Genomic DNA, 13,665 nt, shown 5'->3' with positions numbered 1-13,665 from the left:
CTTCTGTGGAAGCCAAAGCTTTCCTTCGTAGCTGTACGGCTGCGCCCAAGTGGGCGCTAATAACTCTTCCTAATCACTGAACAAAGCTAACTTGTTGCCTCAGCCACACAAAAATTTCGGAAGAAAAATCATATGGCTTCTTGGTTCTATTTCTTTAAGCTTAAAGAGAAGAAGTCTAGGTTAGAGTGTCCTATAAAAAGAAACAAAGCATGGCTCACAGATGCCTTCATCCCTGCCGGGATTCGAACCCGGGACCTTTGGATTAGAAGTCCAACGCGCTATCCACTGCGCTACAGGGACCGCACGTGCATCGCTCAGCGGGAAAATACCCGGTCGCTGCGAACAATGCAGCATACATGGGGAAAATACTTTTGAGAAATAATCAAATTACATTATCAATTACTGCCACAAAAAGTAATCACATTAGAACGATCTCTTGCGAACAGAAATGCAATTATTTTCTATTCTTCATGCACACTAAGATTCAAGTGAACACAGTGAAACAAGGAGCAAATTCTCTCTCTCTCTCTCTAGTCTCCCCTACGACCACATTGTTTGGCCTACCTGTCCAAACCTGAGTTCCTTTGGGACGTTAAAGCCCAATAACCAAACCTAACTTGTCGAATTCCTTCCCAGTCCCGTTCCCTTTCTTCCCTGAAGCACGAGCTCTTAATAAAATCATCATCATTGGCTTATTTTTTTAATCAAAATAAGCCAAGCAAACTAATTTCAAAAGCACCGAAGTTTGGGCCAGTTGGCATTGATCCATCTTGTAAACGTAGCAGCACGAATAAAGGGGGACAAAAAAAAAGACACATGTGCAGCATACACAATTGCACAATTGCAGCAGACACAATTGCAGCATACGTCCAGTCGTACATGTGTCTTTTTTGTTCCCGTTTTTTCGTGCGGCTACGTTTTCAAAAAAAAAAAAAACGAATTTTAGCAAGAGACGTTGTCGGGCTAGTTGGCTTGATACCTGTAATGCAATGAAAGGTTACGCGCTCGCTGTCGTGTCTTCTGTTTTCGTGTCGTCTTTTTTTGCGCATAACCTTTCAAAGCAAACGAAACAAAGCAAACATAAGAGACACTTTCAAGAACGAATTAAACGCCTTGCTATCTGCACCGTTCGAAGCCTGCCAAGATGGTTATTCATTGCTTCGGCGGTGCCAGGTGTTCACCCGGAAGCCTGCTCTTGCCGAATATATGCTACCGCCATTTCCGCGGGTTCCTGCGTGGCGACGAACGTCAGCTGGCAGCGCTCTGCCCTTGGAAACGTAAGCGTGGCTCCTTTTGAATATCAAGTGCCTCTGGTTTTGAACTCCGACTCGTGCCACCTGATTGTCGTGCCTGTAGATTGCCATACTAGATATTAGATTTTTCATGTTCTCAAATTTTCTGACTTGTGCTGGGTGTGATAATGAACTGGCCTGTAGATAAATCGTGACCATGTTGTTTTCCTGTTGTCTTGTTCGGCGTATGATAATGTACTGGCGTATAAAAGAAGCTGTTTTCCGCAATAAACTCTGCTGGTAGTTGGCGCTCTTACTGTCTGTTTCTTTCTGTCTTTTCCTGTGTGCGTGCCTTTTGGCGCAGTTAAAACTTTGTAACATGAACCAACAAGCCCTGCATCGAGTACTTTGCCCCCTTCGGCGCCACAAGCACGTCCGCTTGGGCGATGATGGCGACACGTGCACCTCCAAGTCCAGCCTGCCTCTCGTATCGACGACGCAGTAGGGTCTCCTCCTTCGAAGGCAATGCTGGCGTGAGAATAAAAGTTTATTCCGCGATTTCAATGCTTTTGCTTCGACCTGGCGTTTGTTTGTTGGGTGGGCACTGCCCTATTTTACCGCAATTTCTGAACTAAAAGCAAAGCTTGTAAATGTTAATGAGGGCAAACATCAAATCTCAGCGCACAGGAAGCATTTATCCATTGCTAAACAAACACCCCGTGCTAATTGCCAAGGTCATTCAACGTCCACTTGAAATGCAGTCGATCAAAGTGCCTCACAGGTGCTATCTGCCATGCATTATCTAAGAACCATGGCATAGACAGGACCCACCATGTTGCCAGCAAATGCTAAAAAATGAACGTAGCCTCACCAAAAGAGTTGGGCAACAAAGCGTTGCGGTAGTATTTGCTGATATTTTTTTCTTTTCTAACACCGTGGCATCAAGTTGGATTGCCTTATTTATTTATTTATTCACGTTGCCTCACAGGCTCCAAGCATGGAGTATTGTGTGAAGGGGGGATTACATAAATAGGGGTAATAACAGGAGCATGAATGACATGATTATATAATGCTGATTGACTGTTAGTACTCATTAAACAGTAAGAACATCATTACACAGTGCCAACTGACTGTTAGTACTCACCATAAAACAATAAGAACATCATTACACAATGCCAACTGACTGTTGTACTCATCATAAAACAATAACATCATTATACAATAGTTATTGACCTGTCAGTAATTAGAAAAAATGGCTGTTATTTCGGTCCTAAAAGAAGTTGGATCACGAATATTGACGTGTTCCGGAAGACCATTCCAGTGAACAATAGCCTGCACCAAAGTGGATGAATTGAATGCAACGGTTTTAGCTGAAAGGCGTTGGAAGCTGAGATGGTTGTTTAAACGGCGCGAGGTGCGGTGAGGTTGGGCAAGAGGGAGAGTCGAATGATTAGTGCTATAGACTATCTTGTGAAATAAGCAGACTAGGGCAATTAATCTTCGTGATTGCAAGGTACGAAGAGAGAGCGATAATTTAATGTTTGTGACGCTTGAGTGACGGTCATAGTTTCTGGAGATGAAACGCGCAGCACGATTTTGGACTGATTCAAGGGAGTTAATTAAATAAGCCTGGTGAGGTGACCAAATGGATGATGCATACTCGAGTTGCGGACGAACAAATGTTTGATAGGCGAGCTTACGGGTAGTAGCAGGATTTCCATGAAGATTCCGTTTTAGGTATCCTAAGGTCCGGGATGCTTTAGCTGTTATTTTCTGTATATGAGTGGACCAGGACAAGTTACATGAAAAATGGACACCGAGGTATTTGTAAGCAGACACCTGAGAGACTAAGCTGTTATCGAGCATGTAATTGAACGAAGAGTTAGATTTTTTGCGGCTGAATGTCATTAACTTGCATTTTTCAGTGTTAAGTGACATTTGCCATGATGAACACCAAGCGGTTACATGATCGAGGTCCCTTTGAAGTGCAAGATGATCTGCAGGTGATCGGATTTCGCGGTAAATTATGCAGTCATCTGCGAACAAGCGAATGGTTTATGTAATGTTGGATGGCAGATTATTAATGTAAATCAGGAACAGCAACGGGCCCAGGACGCTTCCTTGAGGAACACCAGATAGAACATCGCTAAACGGAGATGAGTGGCCGTTAATAACATTGAACTGTTTACGAAAAGACAAGAAATTCCTTAGCCATGAGGTTGTTAGTGAGTCTAGGTTGAGGGAAGTAATTTTACCTATTAAGAGTGAATGCGCAACGCAGTCGAATGCTTTTGAAAAATTTAAGAATATGCAGTCTGTTTGGAAGTTCTCGTACATATTGTGTAGTAGCTCGTCAGTAAATTCCAGTATTTGAGTCTCACAAGAGAAGCCTTTCCTGAACCCGTGCTGGTTAGAAAAAAAGAAATTATTACTATCTAGATGCTGCGCGACTGCTGATACGATGATGTGTTCGAGGATCTTACATGGGACAGGTGTCAAAGATAAGGGGCGATAATTTTGCGCGTTCGTTCTATCACCTGATTTGAAGATGGGGATAATTTTACCAATTTTCCAATCCCTTGGAATTTCACCAGTTGATAGCGACTGACGAAAGATATGGAAGAGAATATTGCTTGAATGGATCACTGCGCTTTTGAGAATTTTTGTATTATCATCAATGCCAGCAGAAGTTGAAATCTTGAGACTGTTTATTAATGCTGCAATACCGGAGACACTTATTTCTATGGGACTCATGTACTGGTAATCGGAATCTGCTAATGGTAATCGGCCTTTATGTTCCTTTGTCATTTTTTCCCTTTTCTATCTCTCTGAAACACGTTTTAGTGTTTTCATTCCTAACCTACTGTTTCCTGGCCTTTCTTGATGGCGATTTGTTAAGACCCTATTTATGAAATATTTTTTTATCTGTGCATGCCTTGTACGCCCCCTCTTGCCTAAAGCCTGCCACTCAGGCTGGCAGTATTCTTCAGACTAAAAAAGTAAATAATAATGAAATGCTAAACTAATGCTATCATATTCATTTAAACCTAGTACTAATGACGCATTGCCTTCACTCCCGCGAAAAACATTACAGCTCATTTGCTCCTAAGGCCAGCGAATCCACCTTGGGCATGGAGGAAAAAAACTTAGCAGAGCGCATCCGGCGATAGCCTTGAAGCCTGGTCACAAAAGTTAACGGAGCTTTAGCTTTGGTTAGACAGAGTAAGAAGCGGTAGCTTCCCGATGGATGAATCTGGCAAAGCTGCTATTTATGCTCGCCTGAACACGTGACGCCACGGCCTAGCATGTGAACACCACATGTGCACCTCGTGCCAGGAGCGCCGGTGCTACTTCCGTTGTGGACTCCGTTTATGAGGCCGTGACGTCACGGCCGCACACGTGAACACCGCATGTCGACTTATTCCTTGGCGCGCTGGTGGCCCACCCATCATGTACTCGGCGGTTAAAGATGCTGAGGTCGCTCCCTACCACGTAAACGCTGCGTTTCGGCTCCTCGGCGAGCCCAAAGTCAATAACGAATTCGGTTGACCTTGACGTGACCCTGACGTCCCAGGTTTCATTTCGACTTGACCTTGACCCTTGACCTCTCCAATTTCTTGACCATTTGACCATTGGTCATCCACCGGTTCTCCAAACTTATAAACTGAAGGTTTGACCTTGGCTGAGCCTTGAAGGTCGTCGGCAACGCACGGCGATCTCAGCCCGAGGCCTCTGGTAGTGAAGCTACCACTACAAAAAGTAAAAGGTAGAAAGTTGGTCCCCCACGTGATCGCACCACCTGATGGCGTGGTCTGATATCTATCACCGCTGCTCGTCCATGCGCGGACCAGCGCGGGGAAACTGTAGACCAACGTCCTTAATGTAGACGCTCGCGCCGTGGGCCGCCCAGACGTGCGCGACAAGACGTACACACACTAAAACATTAAGAACTGACTCGGAAAGCGAAAAATCGGGCGAGGGTGCGACTTCATGAGCACTTGGCTTGCGAAGGTCCGCAGCGTGCCGCGTGACGTAACTGCGCTCCCTCCTGAGCTTTTTTCCACTGGGCAACGCCAGCATACGTGTGAGGTACGCCTGCGAATATTAATACTGATACGTGGTGCGAATTAAACCGGTTGTTCGGCAAAACATACAACAGGCTGAGCATGCTCCTTTTATCCACGCTTTTCACATCTGCTTTTCGTACTATTTGCCTCCTAAGCGGTAAAATTTTACCGATGGTTCCTGCCTCTTCGTGAAGTGCGCAGACTTGGGTAACTCCGCGAGACAGACATAACGACTTCCAGCTTTCCGCGAAGGCGCAGAAATCGGTGTCATTGCGAAAGGTTTAAACACGTTGCACCGTTTAAGCTCCCGCGGAGCAGGCGGCCAAACACGTTTCTGCGTGTTCCTATCGTCTCGCCGCCAGGGCAGTAACTAGGGGGAGACTCGACAACACAAGCGGAAATTTATTAAGGGAAGGGAAGTACATCTTCGAAAAAATAAACAAACACGAACGGAACCGTCATAAAAGGCGTGAGCTTGTATATAAAAGGGTTCAGGAACACTCCAATTCCTGCGATTACAACTCGACAAAGTCTTCTATTGACTTCGCACTGCACCGTCGTGCTTGCGGTTGCACAAGAAAGGCTGGCCCACAAGTGGTCGCCGCCATTGTCAAATAAGAGCCAGTTCAATCCGAAATCTTAAAACAAGCGTGATTGAACCTAAGGCGCTGACAGGAAGAATCCTCCGTAACGTCGCAATAGTGAAATTCAGGTCTGAAAATCGACATATTCGAAAATCGAAATATTCACTCTAGCAAAAGTGAGCACAAATAACTACATGATAAAAGAGGGCATGAAAAGAGGGCAGTTGTAAAACCGATAATAAATTACAGTCAGGTGAAACGCCCATGTTGTATACCATGGGTCGAAGAATGTTCCTCAGTATTGCATTTAATTTCATTCGTCAATTTTTTGAACAGAGATGAAACACAGTGATTCCATATCTGAGGACACCATAAATAAGGAAACATGTGCAATAGTCTTGCGAGTCTGAAAAGGTAATAAATATCGAACAATGTAAGCTTCTGCAAAATTCAGTGAAAAATTATTGCCGGACAACATTCGCGAAGCGGCATCTTTAACATCCCAGGAATACCGCACCTTTACTAGGCAGTTTTAATATAGCGTACAAGCGCTTACGTACGCTACACGCAAGCACTTTACGGGACGTATACGCTGTCTGTAACATCGGTATTTTCAGTTCAATATACGCAGACACGAACGCAAGCCGCAGTAATAACATCCGGGCCCGTTCTCTATATTCACATTCGCCTGTCGGTGCCATATTGCCTCTCTGATTAGCTCTCAGAAGTGTCAATCACCGTTAACGGCTGTGTCAATCAGGGTCAGTTACAGAAGTACTTTTCGCGGTGACGGCAAATCGACGTGGCATTAAAAATGTATTTTTTGCAGCGCTATTCTTGGTGCCCGGCGGGTACATCTATGTGGTTGTGAAGGGAAAAGAAGCTACAAGTGGTCCGTACGAGAGCACTTGCGCTCGACTTGCCACTTTGGAGAAAATAGCTGCACACCGGAAACGGCAGCTCCCTAAAACCTGATTGGCTGGTATAATGTCGCGTGAAGCACGTGATACGCACACATATTGGAGTGGTGTCAAATTGACGTTTCATTACGTGTACATTTGCCGCCATTTCGCCGCCATCATTTCGCCCGGCGAAAGGTACCCGAATCATGCAAATGAGTTAATTAAATGCTGATTTATACCGCGTTAGGTAGCCGCATTTTAACAGGTATTTATTTCAAGACAAAACTAAGCTTACAAAAGACTTGTTTTGATTGCACAATGCAATGATATGTCATTATAAGGGCTCATCTGAAATAAGCATCCCTTGAGAGCGTTAATAGTGAAGGCATACATGTACAGCCGCATAGGGGCGCTAACTGCTCTCCCGTTGCAAACCCTTCGCTCGAAATGAGAAATCATCGGTCCGTGCGGTTAGTGTAGCGCGGAAATTGCTCGTATGGCGGTGCCGGCGCTGCGATTTGCTGCTCGTTTCATTTATTCGTCGTTTGTTAAACCTTAGAAGTGGGAAAAGTGAGCGACTTTCGAGATCATCACGATGCTTTTGAGTTGTCTCTGACTAAGCTCCTATGTGCAATCATCTGCCGAGGCATATGGTGTGGTGGCTATGCAAGGATGCATGGCGGCGAGAAGCAGTGCCGAACGGTCGAGCTCTGAGGGGCGATCGCCAGCTGTGAAACGTAGCTAAACGGACGGACCTTGCGCGCGTGATGAGTGGATGACACGACAGGTGTTCGCGCGGCCGAGCAACAAACTCCAGCTCGACGAGACATCCATGTGTGTGTAGCGTCATTCTCATTCCTTTTGCATGCAGGCTGTAAATGACATAAAAGCAAGCGCAGAAGCATGTGCAGGATGCATGCTACGAATCCGAAATTTTTATTCGCTATTTCGCGTTGCTTTTTGCAACATACGGGGCTTCAGTTTTTGCACACAGCGCCAAGTTGAAAAAACAAAGCCTAGCATGCTAGTACGTTGGTCTATTTTTTGTTTTTGGTGTTGATGAATGCGACAGGCAGCATTGGTGAAACCAGCTGGAAGGCGTCGTTTCCTTAGTGTGAAAAAATTTGCGTGAAACTCTGAAATAATGCTATATTCCTGGCTTAAGAATTATAATAAAGCACAAAAAAGTGATTTCGCTATTGAAGGTGAAATTTTCATAACAGTGTTACATCATCAGTTACACACCAGTCACGCTTGGTTGCCTGTGCTTTCGACTGCTTCTTTCACATGCTGCACGTAGCTATACAGCAGTGAACCAAGTTTCCTGAAGGAAAAGTCACGTCATTGTTTCATGGTCATCTTCCCAAATGAAAATGCAAGGCGTGGCCAGTGTTTTGACACGTGTACCCATTCCCATCTTCTAGCTGAAATTTGTACCCTTGACGAAAACCTGAAAATTGTACATTAATTCAGCTGAAGGTAACTGGAAGTATATTTTATGCAGCTGGACGTTATTTGTGTTTCAACAATAAAGCTCCAAGTGGCATTTTGCAGCTGGAAGAGTATGATCCGGTTCCATAATTCATCTAAAATGGATCAGAGTAGTAGTAAATTTTATTCATCTTTCTGGGTTACGCAGGTGATCTTCGTAGGTCTGGGATCTTTTTCTCTTTCTGGGATTCATGGTCCGGAATCTTTTGCTGTGCTAGGCTATCAACCTTGAACGCATGCAATGGAAGATCACTGCCCACGTGTCCTCCCAGTGAAACTCTGTTAGATCCCATTTTTTTTGCTTCGTGTGAATTAGGGGTGCTGTTTGGTCATTTTAAGAAAAATCCTAGACAGCCTGTTTACCCTCTACGCCCTCCGTGCGATTGGACCATCAGTGCACGTGCTGCCATTTTTCTGTTTAGCATAGACTACTGCTGGCTACTTCTGTTTGCAGACTAGGCAACAATAATGTGCATATACGCCACTGTCAAACGTTGATGAAAGGCGGGTCTGTCCCAAAAGAATTCTTATCCTAGTACATGATACATATTCGTCAATATGTAATGTTGCACTAGGTAATGATTCGTAGTTAGGCTGCATAAAGAATTCTGGGATGCATGAAGGACAGTGACGAAAATAAATCATTTTGCTAATACTAGCTTTCAAAAACTTTTCACTGTGTGTGTAAAATACACCTCACTCTTTTGAACAATTTGCAATGCCTAAGAGGGATAGCAACTTGTCTCGCTCCCCAAAAATCCATCCAGCATTCTTGGGTATGAAGCGACAGTGTTTATGGCTCTCTGCAGTGGTTTTTCTTTACACACAGACAGTCACTGTTCTTCATTCATGTTCACGCATTTATCAATTATCTCAACACAGGTTACATATTGTCTTTGAACTCTTCCACATTGTAGTTCAGCTTCATAATGTTACTGTAATTACTTTGTCACCAACTGGCACATCTCTAGTTCACTGCAGTAATTACATTACTAAGCTTCGAATTAAGCCAACAGGACCCACACATCACCCCCACTCCCCCCATTTGTACGTCAGCAAAGTCAATATTCCTACACGGCCTAATTGATAGCGTGCCTGGCTGGTGAAGCAGGGGTCATGGGTTTCAAGACAGACAGATATTTATTAAAATTTTTTGCCCGTAAAATCCATTACTTTATAAAGTGAAGTAGTTTCAGACATGTGCTGACGTTTGATTCAGATAACAAATCCTCTTTTCAGTGACTTTCACTGCGGACATACACGCGTGAAGGTTTTTTTATTTGACAAAATGCCGGCTAAATAACATAGGGTTTTCTGCTGAATGGCAGCCTCTCTCCTTGACAGTGGTGTCATGGACATGCACATGTCACCCAATAAGTTCTTAGCACTAATTACGATGTCATCACATGTCATACAGTAGTAATGATATTAATGATATTACTTGGTAGTGATCAGAAAAAAATTATTCTTATAGTGTGAAAAAAAAAGCAGCCTATTTCCACCTCACTTGGTTTGGTTTCATACTTCTGCTTGAACTTGAAGAGAAAATAGCCAGCAAAGCTGTACAAGACGGTGCATTTTCAGGGCGCCTAAATTTTATGCACAGGCACTTCCAATGACTCCAGTTTCATCAACATTTTGCAAACTGTTCTACCATTGTATTGGTGATGAACAGTTTCCGTTCATTAACTTAACACTCTCCACGTGGAAACTCGGAGTCAGACTTGCTTACCATTTCTCAAACTGCCTTAATCTTGCTTAAAAAAATTACCCTCCATGTGAAATTGAAATTGAAATTGAAATTGAAATTTATTCCGCAACAGAAATGGAATGTTGCGAGGAGGGCAGGTAAAAAGCTGAAAAAACAGCTTGAGGAGTCCTGACCTCCCAGCATACACAGTAGCGCAGCAGCGTGCGGCGAAGGCGTACACGTCAAACATCAAAGCGAGGAAAGAAAAAAAAAAGAATAAACAGGTTATACAAACAAGGTAGGCAATTTCTGTGAGGAAATCGCGGAAATGTGCACCCACGACTGGGCATTTTAAGACTTCTATTTTTTTTTTCATGTAGTGAAGTAGTGTAATACATACGTAGAAGGGAGAAGTCTCCAACCTGTCACTTATGCTCGAGCACCAGAGCGGATTTTAAACGCGCATATCAAACTTGCCCGAACAACCCGAAACCTCCTTTCCAAGGGATAGAATCACAGGAGCGATGGGAGGCTGCTCTGCGCAGCTCACAGGCAGAGCTACAAATTCACATCGTGGGCCGGGTCTTGAAGGTTTCCGCAGCCAAACAGTGCCCGGTCTCGGCCTCCCGAACAGCTTCTCCACCTCGGGAACACCTGTGGAAGCAGGATGTGTACCGTTCGAAGTCATCGCCGCACAGGTAATTTTTCAGCCCATCTACATCATGTACTTGAAGGGAATAAACACTTCCTGCACCGAGTCCGTATAACCCACAGCATTTCCGGCTTTGGTCAAGCTATGCAGCCATTGCACCTTCCTGCCATCAGTCGGCCACGTAAACTAATGGCTCCAACCTTTCCTCCTTGGACACTCTGACCTTTTGTAATCAAACAGTTCATACCGGGTGTCACTGCGGAGAACGGCATGCCACAATCTGTGCTGCTACAAACTGTTCTGCTCAGCAGTGTTCGCAAGTCACACACATCTACACTGATGGCTCAACTTCTGACGACTCCTCATCATGCGGCCTTTATGTGCCTCATCATGGCAAATGCTTTCATGGCACCTACAGCGTAGGACATACTCCACCACAGTAGAACTATACGAAATAAAAGAAACTGTCTCCTATACCTTGAGTCATAAACCAGGACGCTCGGTAGTCTTCACGGACTCGCAAGGAGCGCTACAAATCCTATCCAACCTACTGAAGAGAACAAATCACTAGCCAATTTCTCGTGACATTGGATACCTGCACCACTTGACTTGAATTCATTTTTCAATGGATTCCAGCTCACTGCGGCATCCTGACCAACGAGAGAGCAGACGAAGCGGCCCACAAATGTCTACAGCGTCCCAACCATAAGCGCATGTTCTTCACAAAATCAGATGCGTCCCAACTCGCCTAACGATATACCCAGGAAGGAAAGAACCGCCTCTGGAACTCTCCAACTCATCAATCAATCAATCGATCGATCGATCAATCAATCAATCAATCAATCAATCAATCAATCAATCAATCAATTAATCAATCAATCAATCAATCAATCAATCTTTATTTTGCATTTTTAGTGCATTTTTAGTACCTCTTTCTCCATTCCATCGACCCATAGCTTCCATGCCATACCTAAACTCCTCCTGTTACAAGACACACAACACCAAGCGAAACTCCCTAGCTATCATGCCGTGCACTCAGACCCCAGCGACACCCCCCGAGTGTCCACACATACACCACACCGTCACCTACCAAGAACACGCAACCACTTCCCCCACCCCTTACTTATGTCCTCATCGAAATCATTCCCACGAAAAATAACACACTTCCCATCTTTATAGCAAACATATACCACACCCCACACCAGCCCATGACCACCATCGATGCACTACTCCAGCTAATTCACCCCATCGCGGTCCGAAATCCCCTAATCATAGGAGGCAACTTTAACTCCGAACACACAGACTGCACCTGTGCCTCACTACACATAACTTTCACACCCCAACAAGGATCGGCTATAGTGTAACATGGACAGTAATCCGGACCTAACACTTAGTCGCCATCTCAGAGGACTCTCGTGGTCACGTACGCCACACACATTTGGAGGCGACTACTACATTATACACACCCACATTGTAGCCCCCACACAACATAGCCTCGACCCCTCACCCACAGAGTTATTAAATGGGACGCAGTCCGATCCACACGCCAACTCCCAGACACCCTGATACAAGACGTTGACAATTGGGTCACATCTCTCCTGAACAAGATAACAGATCTGTTCAACAAGATCTGTTCAAAATCGTGCCGTCCGGTTCATTCATTCCTCATACTCGTGCGACACCAGTGTTTCAACTTTGAAAGTGAAATCCGGATTGCCACTCCTTTCATTTCGTCGCCGCATCGCTAGCCTCGCTCTTTTTCACAAGTTTTTCTATTCTTCCCTGAATCAAGCACCGTACATCACAGCCGCAGCACGCATATCTCACCGCATCAGTCATCCACTGCAAGTTGCACGCCCACCATCGCACACTACTACTTTTTCTGCATCGCTCTTTTTTCGAGCAGCTTCAGACTGAAACGGCCTTCCCTATGACATCGTCGTCATCGCTTCGCCATCTGTTTTTCAAGCGCTTGTAACAGATTATCTTCAATGTTAATCATTGCTGTTTTTTCACATTTTCAAGTGTATTCCCACCCGTTATGTAACACCCCCTGAAAAGGGGGCCTTTAAGGAATAAAACTGAACTGAACAGCGCGCACGAAACACATTACCAAGTAATCCGACACCCCCACAGTGGACTCTCGCCTCGCTCACATCTGGGAAGCTAGCTTCCTGGAGAGATGGAAACGACAAAAACATAACAAAACGTTAAAGCGTCAGCTGGCCGTGCAACAGACACAAATTACTGCACACGCCGAGGAACGATGTCGCTCTAACTGGGGTCAGGTGCGCAACAGTATAGCCAGCAACCTATCCACGAAGAACGCATGGCAACTCCTCCGACACCTCATAGACCCCACTCACTCATGCGCAGGATCAGAAAACCATATTACATGCCTCATCGATAACTCCACGATCTCACCGGGCACCCTTATGGACCAACTCCTGGCTACACACATTGCGCCAGGCACATCCTCCCCCTTCCCTCTTTACACAAAAGCCCCGAATGAGGTTCTGGACGCCGACATCACAGAGCAAGAGGTCCGAATGGCCCTCCAAAACCTCCGCACAAATTCTGCACCTGGAGAGGACGTAGTGACCAACCCTATGCTCCGTAACCTCGATGATCAATCGATCATACAGATTACAGGATACTTTAACCACCGCTGGAGAGAAGGCACCCTCCCACAGTCCTGACGCCTTGCCAAAATTATCTTCATCCCTAAGCCAAACAAACCCGTCACCATATAAACCTCTGTCCCATATCACTCAGATCGTGCCTCAGGAAACTTCTCGAGCATGTTGCATTAAACACTCACTCAACCTACGCACGACCACAGCTAATACCCGCACAGCATGGCGCGCTTCCACCCGCGTCTCTCCGCCCAAGATGCTATGATTCCTTTGTTCCACTGTGCCAACTAGAACTGTATAACAATAATCTGAGAGTACTTTTCTTACTGTCGCTTTCTCCCCTTGTATAACATGCCCCAATCCTGCAACAGCCTCGGCATGAGGCTAGCAGTATGTACTAAATGAAAATAA

The 13,665-nt window shown here is 45.1% G+C and overlaps 1 non-coding gene across 1 annotated transcript; it reads right to left on the bottom strand.

Annotated features, from left to right (window-relative positions):
- Positions 1-227: 227 nt before the first annotated feature.
- On the bottom strand, positions 228-300 carry TRNAR-UCU (transfer RNA arginine (anticodon UCU)). Its single transcript has one exon. It is a non-coding gene; the product is annotated as a tRNA-Arg (tRNA).
- Between the last annotated feature and the right edge of the window lie 13,365 nt (positions 301-13,665).

Source organism: Amblyomma mixtum, chromosome 1, assembly GCF_055824585.1.
Source record: "Amblyomma mixtum isolate Tamu chromosome 1, ASM5582458v1, whole genome shotgun sequence".
Lineage (NCBI taxonomy): Eukaryota > Metazoa > Arthropoda > Arachnida > Ixodida > Ixodidae > Amblyomma > Amblyomma mixtum.
Note: the sequence above shows the minus strand (reverse complement) of the source record. Positions and strands in the feature narration are given on the sequence as shown.